Source organism: Dasypus novemcinctus, chromosome 2 (genome assembly GCF_030445035.2).
Source record: "Dasypus novemcinctus isolate mDasNov1 chromosome 2, mDasNov1.1.hap2, whole genome shotgun sequence".
Lineage (NCBI taxonomy): Eukaryota > Metazoa > Chordata > Mammalia > Cingulata > Dasypodidae > Dasypus > Dasypus novemcinctus.
Window position 1 is genome coordinate 95,190,751 of NC_080674.1, and position 13,105 is coordinate 95,203,855.

The window sequence follows — 13,105 nt, forward strand, 5'->3', positions numbered from 1 at the left end:
TCTATAAAGGATAATTATAAACTAATGTTATAGCTTATATTAAATATAATATATTTGTATTATATTAAATATAATATGTATAATAATATACATATTAAGTCTATTCTATAACAAATTATTTCAGTGACTTTGAGTGAGTAACTTTACCTCTTTAAGCTGAATTTTTTCATCTGTAAATTGGTTACAATAACAGTATTTATCTTTAGGGTTGTATAAGCTATCAATTACTATGTAAAATAGGAGGCCACAAATTACATAAGCAGTGGAGAAAGTCAATTGACATTTCAACATGGTACTTGAAATTTGTTTGCCAGATCCTCAAGTATGTTAGCTGCCTTCCACTTAATATAATAGCAGGTGATTATTTGTTTCACTACTACAGTCATGGACCATCATCTTTTGAGCCTCCAGTCGCACTTTTCTCACTGCTTTTTCAGAATCCACCAGCAATTTCCTTGCTCCTTTCCAGAAGCCAGGCACTGCTTCATCCCAAAGCTAAGCTAGATGGTTTACGTTTTTGCAGGCACCATACCATTTCTGGTACAAATTTCTGTGTAAGTTATTTATTGTTGAATAACAAATCACCCCAAACCACAATGACCTGAAACAGCAAGTTATCATCTTTTCACAATTTTGTAGATTGAGTTCTGCTGATATTGCTTAGAGTCACTCAGGTGGCTGCTTTCAACTGGTGTGTTGGAAGGGGCTGTACAAAAATGGTTGGACCTCTGTGTCTTTGGAGGTTTTCATTCTTAAGGAGCTTGGACCAGGCTTCTTCACATGATAACAACAGCACTCCAAAAGGGCAAGCTCCAAGTAATTTGCCAACAAAAGCTAGAACCGACGTTGGAATAGACTATAAAAGGAAGTGGTATGATTCATTGGGGGCAATTTCTGTAACAAAATAACACAGTTTTATTTTATGGATTAAATGAAATAATGCATAGAAAGTATGCTTAGCACATGTCTAATATAAATAGGTAATTTTTTTCTTTTTGTTTTTAACAATATTACTGTAGATTGACTCTATTCTTACCCAACAGCTATTTTGATGTGCATCTTGGTATATGGATGCAACTCCTAAAAGAATTCCTGTTTTAAAATATATCAATAGGCGGCAGACTTGGCCCAGTGGTTAGGGGGTCCGTCTACCACATGGGAGATCCGCGGTTCTGATGATGCAACAAAAAGAAACAGATTCCCGTGCTGCTGACAACAACAGAAGTGGACAAAGAAGATGATGCAGCACAGAGAACAGACAACTGGGGTGGGGGGGAAAGAGGAGAAAAATAAATAAATAAATAAATCTTTTAAAAAATAAAATAAATACAATAAAATTTATCAATAAAAACAAATATTTTATTAAATAAAATAAATAAGATTTATTCCATATAATAGTACCTTAATTAAATTATCCATTTAAATTTTCTATTCCTACCCTAAAGTATTCTGTCATTTGCTTTATCTCTTCTTTCTCCTCTCTACTTATCCTCCAAAATCTCTTCTCTTTGCCTAAGCAACTCACCTCTCATCCTCACCATGTGTCCATTGCTCAGGTAGGCAAAAGTATGATTAGTAGCTTTAAGATCTCTTTATCTTCTCTCAAATATATCTTTACCACCATTCCTCCAACCTATTCTACTAGGATTAGTAGACATCTTAGAGTTTCATGTCACATGTTCTTTAAAAAAAGAAAAACAAATTTAACAGAGAAATATTAAGTATCAAACTGTTCAATAAAATGATACAGAGAAGAACAAGATAAGGCATTGCACTGGAAATTATGTTTACTTGTCAGATTTTCCCAGTCAACCATAAACAGAGCAATAAGAAAAATGAGCCAACATAAATGTTCAGAATGCTTCAGTAGTACAAAGTAGAAAGCACCTGTGAAGGTCAGCAACATAGACTCTTGCTCCAAAGAGAATTGGTCATGTCCTGAACAGCGCTTTCTTGAACCTTTCAAATTGATTCAAGTTTTCTATTGTGATTTTCTTTCCCTCACTCTCTCTCTGAAACTTGAACTGACTGGCTCTGTTGTGTACTAACTGCAGATCTTTCTAATTCCCCCAACATAGAATCAAACCCATAGTTTCCAATCTCACAGCTGTTATTACCCTTTCTTTCAAATACACCATTTATCCTGACAGTAAGTAAACATATCTCAGGTAGTATCCCTTGTGAATCTGTAGTTTGTCTTTTGATTATTGAAAATATCAAATTTTAAGTTCTCCTTTTGTATTAAACATAGGTTTATTTCCTTCTTTGTGCAAGTAGTAGAATGTACATTTTTTATTTCAGGTGGAAAACATATCAGAATGATGAAAGTAAGCAGCATTTAAGTTAAAGTGTAGAAGATATTTTGAAAATCCCTATTTTTCATTTCAATCTGATATAAGGATGATACTGTTCAAGAAATGCCTATAAAACTGGTCTCTATATGCTCCACAGTGAAAAAGACACTGGCTGTTCGAATAAATCCTCTGCCCGTCAACCCCTCTTTTCTTCTTAAGGAAAAATAACAACAGAAAAGACTTGAGAAAGATTTACCAGTTGAACAAGTTGTATGTGTGTGTGTGTGTGTGAGAGAGAGAAACACTATGACTTCTAGACAGAGTAATCTCCATCAGTTTTAGGAAGCAAAGATTTGTGTGTATATATATTGCATGTATAAGATGGATTTGAAGTGAAACAAAAAAACTATTAACAACATTTTCCTTTGTTGAAGACAATCAATAATTAGATTGTCTTTAACAAGATTATTCTGGGAAAGCTAAAGCCCACATTGGAACCACAGTGGAATAGCAGGGCAGAGTAATAATCTAGAGAGGAAAATAATCTACAGGAGGTCAGAGCAGTCTGATACACTCCTTTGTACTCACGACTTTGTACTTTAGTGTACATTTTTTAACTTAAAAGTCACTCAACTTATTTACAAGTTGAATTTAATTTACCATTTACTTACATATGCAAGATTATATGATTTCTTCATGTTGAAAATAATTCTTTCACTTCTTAATTTCCAGCTAAAAGTTAATTTCTACTTCACATATTGTGAAGTCTAAGATCTTTATGCAATTTTATATCTATTCTACTGTAATTTGCACATAAAAACAATTAAAAATTGCCAGATTTCTATGAAATCTTTAAGACAAAGTTAAAAGAATAAGCCATTAAACATATCAGAACTGTTGTAACAATATACGTGTGTATACTAAATGGTTTCAGGACAAAGGATGCTATTAAAATAATGCTAATATTTTAATAATGTTCATTAGCTTTTAGAATTTAATGAACATTATATGAAAATTCAAAAACTTTTGGAAAAGAGAGGAAAGTATAACAATTTTAATAGATTAAAAACCACCTAGAAATAGTGTTAATATAGTAAAATATTTTATTTCAATATATTTTCCAAGCTAGGATCATACTGTAAATATATGTACAGTGAAGTATCTGGCATTCATTACTTAACATGTTTTTTTAAAGCATTTTCTATGATTATCCTTTCCTTATTTTAGATATTTTCAAATATGAGTAATATTTCAATTAGTTGCATTCATCTGAGTCTTCCACAAGGTAAATTACCAAAAATAGAAATACTACAGCAAATGGTAGAAACATTTTAAAACTATAAGACATTACAAAAAATTATATTTCATTAAATTTATATCAATTTTATGCCACTCAGCAATGTTTAAATATTCATAGCACCCTCTCCATCAAAAAGACAAAGTTGTTAGCAATATTTTTTTGTTTAGAGAAGTTGTGGGTTTTCTGAAAAACATGCATAAAATACAGGGTTCCCATATATATATATACCATCCTATTATTATTATTACCTTGCATTAGTGTGATATATTTATTAGAAGTGATAAAAGGCCATATTTATAATTGTACAATTATAGAATCCATCATTTAGCTTAGGATTCACTGCTTGTGTTGTATTGTCCCTTAGTTTGTTTTTTATTTTTTAAATTTTTATTCCAGTAACACATACACAACCTAAAATTTCCCATTTTAACCACACTTAAATATACAGTTAAGTGCTATTTATTATGCTCACAATGTTGTCTTACAGTCACGACCATCTTTACCATAACTTTCCCATCATCCCAAATAGGAACAGTAAATGTAAGCCTTAATTCCTTACTTCCTACTCCTGTTCCATCTGCAGTTAACCTATATTCTAAATTCTAATCCTATAAATTAGCTTATTCTAATTATTTCATATCACTGAGGTCATACACTGTCTATCCTTTGTTTCTGGCTTATTTCACTGAGTATGATCTCTTCAAAGTTCATCCAGTTAGGCACATGTAACAGAACTTCATTCCCTTTTGTGGCTGAATAATATTCCATTGTGTGTATATACACATTTTCTTCATCTATTCATTGATCAGTAGACACTTGGATTGCTTCCATTTTTTGGCAATTGTGAACAATGCCATTACAAACATCTGCATGTAGATATCTGTTTGAATTCCTGCTTTAAATTCTTACAGCTATATGCCTGGAAGTGGAATTGCCCAGTCATTAGGTAATCCTATACTTAACTTTCTGAGAAACTATTAAACTGTCTTCTACAGCTGAGTGTTCCTACTTCTCCACATCCTGCCCAACACTTACAATTTTCTGTTTTCTTAATAGTTACCTTCTTTGGCAAAATATCTACTGACCTCTTTTGCCCATGTTTTTTTTTTTTTAATTATAAATAGGTATTACCAAATAAAGTAAATAACCACCTCTTAAATTAGAATGCAAAATGAAGGCAACTTACTGTTTTAAAGGTGCAAAAGCAAGAAAATACAACATAAATCCACCTACATTTTAAATAGTTGTGTGGTTGGTAAATGTCATTTAAAAACATTCTCAATAGAACATTGATTTATAAATCAGTTTACAGGAGATCAAAAAATCAGGTTTAATACCAACTTTAACTATAAATAACAAAAAAGGAAAAAAAAATGTCCTCTGTCTACCAGTTTTTGCTAAAATCTATGTCTTCTGCTTCTCCCTTTTGGAGAAAACATTGCCTTGTAAGACTGCCATCTTTTTGGACAGGGACAAGGATCAAGATCTTCTTAACGTAATCTCTCTCCATACAAGTTTGAGTGGAAGGAAAACCAACTTCCCAGAAATTCTCCGGTGTGTTTGGTAGAATGTAGCGGAATCGATGTCTTGAGCAGGAAGCCAACCTTTTTTCTCATTCTTCTGCTGGTATATCTGCATAATAAATTTCACATTCCTTACATGTATGTCCAAGCAATTTTCTTCTCTCTTCTTTTTTATAAACCACCTCAATATGAGGAAAATTTTGTATGCTGGTCTCTCTTTCATCATCTTTAAAATATGGCTCCACAAATGCTTTCTGTTTGACTTTATCATGTTTATCACCATGGATGTTTGTTGACTTTGTGGCTGCTGAAAATTACTTCTTTTCATCTGCTACTTGGGAGAAACTATCTGCCAAACAGGATCCATATTCTTCATGTGTTGTCCTCTCAAACATATCTTCCAAGTTATCATTCATCTTTCTTTCTCTATTTGGACTTTTTTCTCCTTTCTGTTCTTGCTTCTTCATTTTTAAAAACATGGTTTCATTAACCAATGTACAATCCATGTCCACTGTCTCTCCTCCTAATTTTGACTGACTGCCATCCTTCTGTTACAGTAATATCCATTTTATACTGAGAAAGGTCTGCTCCTGGATTTATACTCCACTGGATATTTTCAAAATGTACGTCTTCATTGTTTTGTAGAGATTTTGTTCTAGCAATTCTACATGGATTTAACTGAAGAACTGAGGCAAGCTCACATGCTCCTTGGATTGACCTGGTTTTCATTTTTACTGGCTCATGAGAACCAGCACCCTTCATGCCATCAAAAAGATTCTCTGTCTCCAAACTTTCACATGGATGTGGAGGGATTCTGAAGACTGGATTTTCTTCTTTTATTTGTAATGGTGTTTTATTATCTGGAGAGGATTTACTCAAGGACTGGAGGATGCATTCTTGTACACAGGGATCCTCTGGGGAATCTTTGGTTAACATGCCTTTGGTCAAAGGCCTTAGGACTTAAGGAAGAACTCTTTGGAATGGGTTTCAAAGCCTCATACAGAGTAATTTGCCTGGACCTATTTTTAGAGGCCTCAGTTCCTTGGCTTTTCTCTTGGCATCGAATAGTTGAAAAACAATCAGAGAGATCCAGAGGTTTATTCATCACCATTAATGGAAAAATGACTTTCCATTGGAAAAGGCAAAGCATTTTCTTTATCAAAAGAGGCTTAGGGGCAACTTAGTTCATGTTCACTTTCTTCCTCAGTTTTCTTCCTTTTAGATGTTCTTTCTCCCAGTGGTTTCAGGGGCATCAAATGTTTATCTTTATAAATAAAAGCACCTTTAATGTGAGTAGTGCTAGCCTGTACACCTATGGGCTCATTTATGTTTTTATTTGTAAGCATCTGTTTTTCAGAAGATGACTGGCTAATGATCATGTTCACTTCAGGCTCAAGATTACAATATGTCAAAAAGATGCTGTCTTCAGATTTTATCTAGTTTTCCCTGATCTGGAATTAGAAGTGTTGCTGAAAGGGGCTGTTTTCAGATAGATTTTTTTCTCAGTCTGTAAAAGAGAAGGTGGCAGGCATGTATTCAAACCTAAACTATTTTTCACATTAGAGGTAGCTGCAAATACAGGAGATGATACCCTAGTAGTTAATTCTTGGGGATGAGTCTTTGATGTAGAATCTGAAAATCTTAAACCATCCTCACTATTTCTTGTGGACTCTTCAAAAGCTTTCTTTTGAAAAGAAACAAAAAGAAAGTCTTTTGTTTCTTGTGTTCTCCTTCCAAACAATGGTAGAGCTCATCACCAAGAGGACTCATGCGATCTTGAGATTCAGATTCTTCTTGAACACTAGGTCCAAGTGTTTCCGCAACAACTGTAGCTAAATCAAAAGATGACTTAGTGGGATAACTGCTTGCTCCAGGTGTTTTAGTCATGGAAGGTTGACTTTGATCACAGTGTCAGTCACTAAAATTTCATTTTCATTGTGCTGTGAATGAGTTGAAGACTTTGGAATTTTTCTTAATTAATTTGTACATACAGAGTGCTCCAATTTAGTATGTGCTTGTTCTGCATATCGGACATGGAGATTTTCCTTTCTTAGAAGTCAATAAACTCCAGAAAATGAAAAAGCTGTTATTGGTGAATCTGGAAAATTCAAGATCTTCAGATCCAAGGTCAGCTACTTTAGGCTGCTGATTATTCCCAATTTTCTGTTGCAATTGTTCAGAAAGCTTTTTATTTTCTTCCTGTATTCTTTCCATTCATAAGCTCTGTGATAAGTTTATGATTCTGCTGCTGGACATTTTCAAACTCTTGCTGTTTTTTCTGCATATGATCTTCAGGTACTGCACAGCAATCACATAATCCTGCTCTCAATTGGTCTTCTCAAACTTTAATGGTTTCATGACGGACTTTCTGTTGCTCTCTGAATTGTTGGTTCTTGGTGGAAAATTATTGCAGTCTTTGTGCATCTAAATTTTTTTCCTTTTTCAGTTTGGTTACTTTTGCTTGTAAACCATGTACTTCTTTATCATGATACTCCTTCAGTTTTGTCCAAAGTTCCTTAAAGTCATTAGATATATCTGCAGAACTGGGACTTCTACAACTGCTTCCAGAAATGTTCTTCTTGCTTAATATACTCCACACGCTTATTTGCCTAATATTTTCTGACCCTTTCTGTTACAGTACATGGATACGAAGTTTCCTTTGTAGACAGTTGTAATAGGGCTTCCAAAGGCTGCCTCGAGATTCCCGAAAGCCCCCTTAAAGAGACGGGCGCTCTCTGGAGCTGTGAAGAGACGACTGGTCGATTTTTCTTCTTTCGCCCATTTGCTTCACCAGATTGCCACCCCCCGGGTGGGGTGGGAACCCGGGCTTCTCAGGGCAGCCCGCACTTTCTGGGGGCGCGGGGCCGGAGGGCCGCAGGCTGAGCTCACAAGCAGAGTGCCCCTCCCCGCCTGGGGCCCCCCATTTGTCCATGTTTTAGTTCCGTTGTTCTTCTTGTTGTTGAGTTGAAGGATTTCTTTCTATATTTTGAATATTTAATCCTTATCACATATATTGCTTCCAAAAATTTCTCTACCATTGTATATGTTGTTATGTCACTTTTATGATAATGTCCTTTGAGTCACACATGTTTTTCATTTTGACTATGTCTCATTTGTTTGTTTTTTTTATTTTGTTGCTTGTTCTTTAGGTTTAAATCTAAGAAAGCATTGCCCAACACATGGTCCTGAAAATGCTTCCATGGGTTTCTTCTAGGAGTATTATAGTTCTGGCTCTTACATTTAGGACTTTGCTCCATTTTAAGTTGATTTTTGTATATAACATGAGGTAGGGGTCCTCTTTCATTCTTTTGCATAGGTTAGCCACTTTTCACACATCATTTGGTAAAGAGAATATTCTTTAACAACTGAATGAACTTATCCCCTTTGTCAATAATCAGTCATAAATGTGAGAGTTGATTTTTGAACTCTCAATTTGATTCCATTGGTCTATATGTCTGTCCTTGTGTCAATACCAAGAGGACCATGCTGTTTTAATTACTCTTGCTTCATAATAAGTGCTAAGATTGGGAAGTGAGAGTCCTCAATTTTCTTTAATCTTTTTCAATATGGCTTTGGCTATTTGGGGTCCCGTGCCCTTCCATACCAATTTGATGGTTGGCTTTACCATTTCTTCAAAGACGGCTGTTGGAATTTTGATATGGATTGTGCTAAATTTGTAAATTGCTTTGGGAAGAATTGATATCTTAATAATATTTAGTTTTCCATTCCATGAACAAGGAATATCCTTCCATTTATTTTTAGATCTTTGATTAATTTTAGGAATGTTTTATAGTTTACTGTGTAAAAGTCCTTTACATTCTTGATTAGATTTATTCTGAGGTATTTGATAATTTAGTTGCTATAGTAAATGGATTTTTTTTCTTTGTTTCTTCTTCCAGTTGTTCATTGGTAGTGGACAGAAACACAACATATTTCTGCATATTGAACTTGTACTCCATCACTCTGCCGAATCCATCAACTCACTCTAGTAGCTCTGTTGCAGATTTTTCAGGATATTCCATTGATAGGGTCATGTCATTGCATATTGTGATAGATATCCTTCTTTCTTTCTAATTGCTCTGTTCAGAAATTCTGGTACAATGTTGAATAACAGGGGTGACAGTGGGAATCCTTGTCTTGCTCCTGATCTTAGAAGGAAAACTTTCAGTCTTTCACTGTTAAATATTATACTGTCTGTGGGCTTCTAATACATGCCCTTTTCATGTTGAGGAAGTTTTCTTCTATTCCTAATGGTCTATGTGTTTTTATCAAGAGGAGGTGCTGGGTTTTGTCAGATGCATTTTCTTTATCAGTGAAGATGATAATGTCTGTATGTGTGTGTGTGTGGGGGGGGGGGGGGGGGGTTCTTTATTGTGTTAATGTGGTAGGAAAATTCCAGAAGCAAAGGTATGATGGAGAGAAGTTTCCCAAGTCAGTCTTTCCCTGCTGGAACGTGGCCAGGGACCCACAAAGGAAGCACTGGCAGCCTCCATATTGCCCTGGAGAGGGGATGATAGAGGGGCCAGGAAGGGCACCAGTAGCTTCTATCATAGCTTTGCAAAGTTCCACTGTCTTGACTCAACACCTGTCCAGCAAGTGCAGTCCTTTAACTGTCCTCTGAAGCTCTGAGGAAGAGTACTGTCTTTAAGTCTCCACTGTCACCTTTGACCAGGGTGGATTGGCACAATAGACTGCCTCAGGCTGGCCCCCAAGTATCTGAAGTAACTAATCGAAAGCAGTGATCAGCAGTGGGACCAATCACCCCAAAATCTTGGGAAATAGGTCTGTATGTTCCATGCTGGCACCAGCATCCTGCACAAGGAGCTGGATTTGAATCCCTCACTTCTGCCATTGTGAGACGGGGAGGGGTGACTATAGCCATCCACAGAGAGCACAATTCACTCGTATTTGCCTGAATTCACCAACCACTTCCTCCAGGTCTTCACTGGATTCTGCACAGTGTTCAGAATTTCCAAAAGATTTGGTTCAGACAGTTCTTGCTTGGTTAATAGCTAGCTGCTCTGGTGAAGGGACTGATTGCTGGAGCTTCCTACTTTCCCAACTCTCCACAATCATCCAGCTACAGTTTTCTGTTCCACATTGTGAGGATTAGAGGTGCACAGCCTCCAAGATCTGGAAAATCTGTGTAAATGGCACTTAGATGACTTCAATGTGGAATTCATGGCTGCGAGCATTGCCCAGAAGCAATAACACCTTATAGGGTAATTCCTTGCTGGCAAGGTATTTTCTAATCTCTGGCACAAAACACTGATGAAACCAGTCAAGGAAAAGTGTTTTGGTCTCCCATGCTTCTTATTGAAAATCCAGAAACAGGCAGCTGGTACTTGTCCTCTCCTTTTAAAGCTCAAGTGTTAGTAGCTGCTTTTTATATCAGGGCTATCTTTATTTTGAAACCTGTGACATTGCCACAAAAGAGCAAGTTACCCTATCCCTTGCAGTTTTAAAACCTTGAACTTGCTTCTCTGCTGATGTATGGCCTCTGAGGCAATTTTTTCCCAATGTAGGGCAGTTTTGTCAGCATTGAATATCTCTTATTTTTAGACTTTCTCTCCAATCAGTTTCTTCAGGGCTCCAGAAAACTTCCTACCTGCCTCTCCAGGTACTTTTCCATTGGGTAGGCTAAACCTTTTTTAAAAATTTCAAACCAGCCTTTACTGGCTTGAAATCCATAAGCATAGACCCTTCGCCTTCATTTCCATTTAGCGTATCATGTAAGGACTCAGCCTTTTCTCATACCATACCAGGGTCTACCAGAATGACTTTTTTTATAACAGTCCTGCGCCCAAAACTATGTTGCACTTTCTATGCGAGAGAGATGTGTATCTCATGGTTAATGCAAATGCTTTGCAGTTGTTGGTGTAACTGCAGCAAAGGTTCCATGGATTTTCTTCTCTTTTTTCTTGATATACCTTGCTGTAAATTCAGTAATGCCGTAATGGTGGTCAATGGCAGCAGCTGTTTTGCCTGAACGAAGTATATGTAACAATTCTAGCTTTTTCTTCAAGTTCACCACTTTTCTCTATTTTGGGGGACCATTTTCCAAACCGCTAGGGACAATATGCTTGGGATCCATGATTTTAATAGAGTGTATGGCATTTGAAGACACAAGATGTGAGAAACTTGACACACAATGATCACTGTAAGATCACAGTGAGATGTCATGTGAAAGACTGGCTTGGCATTCCCAAAACAGTGAGTAGAATCACAGTTCTTTTACTCCAAATTTAATTTTTAGAAAAAAAATTGTGTATGTGTAGTTGTTCATTTATGTTATTAAATAGTAATATACCTCCTATACAGGTAATATTGTATGTAACAGTAGTACATACATTTTATGTATTTATGAGTTAATAAACTTTTTAAGATATATCTACATTTCTAGCTTTTGTGTGTCACCTGCTGGCTTTTCATGTTCTCACAAATTTTAACTTTTTACTTATTTTAACTTTACAAGAGAAATTGTATATATTTATGGTATTAAAAGATAAAATGTGTTGGTATTATTAAATACTATACATATATTTTCTGCGTTTCTGAATTTCTAAACATTTTCTGTGTCATCTGCTGGACTTCGTATGTTACCTGTAGCTTCTGCAAAACTCCCCCCAAATTCCCATTTAATTTCTTATGCCAGCCAGCAATATATTGTAGCCATGATGAGGAAATTTGTGATGTGAAAGAGAACAGTATGTCTTTTTATTTGCATTTTTTCTGTTAGAAATGGGACTCTGTTTTTGTGACCTTCACGGCTTTTGAGAATGATCATTGTTCATTTTACATATGGGTGATTAATATTGTTTTAAAAGTGACTATTGAGAACCCTTTATAAGTTAGGGATAAGAATCCTTCTTGTGGTATTTCATATAAATTTGATTAGTTTGGTCTTCATTTTGAAATAAAAATTTAATGTAAATATAGTGTAGTGGCTTATTACTTTGTCACATTACTTAGGCCAGAAACTTGTTTTACAAAATTTCTGGTTCTATGTGTTTCCGGATTTGTATTGACCACGAAAAATGTGCATGCGTTTGGAAGGTAGCAATAAATTGACAGCTGTATGCTTTATGATTTTAAGTTTAGTGTAGGACTTCAGCTCTTGTGTCATCTCATACTTGTCACTGATTTTCAGTCTCATTTGGATGGCATGAGGTCCATCAAATAGCTTCCTTCTAGTTCTTCAAGTCCTGGGCCAAGACACTGTGCAGGCCTGAGGTAAAGGGCTTGAACTTTTCTTACTTGTTACTCCTGACAAGAGTTAAGGCAGAGAGAGAATGATGTGGCTTCCAGTTCATGGCTGGGAATTCCTTATCCTCACTCTTGTACATTTCTGACTTTCTTTTCTGACGGCTTTTCTGGATGATAGATAATGGCTTCACCTTCACCACTAAAGGCAGAGACATGGCACAGAATTCTCTTCCAGTGTCCATAATTGTGTAAGGTCTAGTCCTTATATAAAATCCCTTAATTTGTATCATTTATGTTGTTCTGCTTCTTTGATCTTACCCTGACTGATACAGAAATTGCAGGCAGAAATTCTAAATATGCACTGTCCAATATCATATGTAGCTATTGAGCCTTGAAATGTGATTAATTAGAATTGAAATATACTACATGTGTAAAATACATACCAGATTTTGAAGACAGTAAGAAAAAATAAGGTAAATACAACATTCATGATTTTATATTGACTAAAGGTTGAACTAACATATTTACATATATAGGGTTAAATGAATTATTAAATTAATTTTACCATTTTAACTTTTATATATGATTACTAAGTGTTTAAAAATAAGCAGGCGTTTTGTGTTAGTCGCTCACATTAAATTTATATTGGACAACAGTGTTCTAAAGGAACAAGACCCTAGGCATGAGTTCTCGGAATTGTTACTAAATTATCTAATTGGTCTCTGATCTGATTAGATTAAAAGTATTAAGACCTTGTTTCCATCGATGAAGAGAATACTCAT

At 35.4% G+C, this 13,105-nt stretch overlaps 1 pseudogene; it reads right to left on the reverse strand.

The window, feature by feature from the left end:
- Nucleotides 1-4,991: 4,991 nt before the first annotated feature.
- LOC101439802 (DNA endonuclease RBBP8-like) lies at nucleotides 4,992-8,049 on the reverse strand (annotated as a pseudogene).
- Between the last annotated feature and the right edge of the window lie 5,056 nt (nucleotides 8,050-13,105).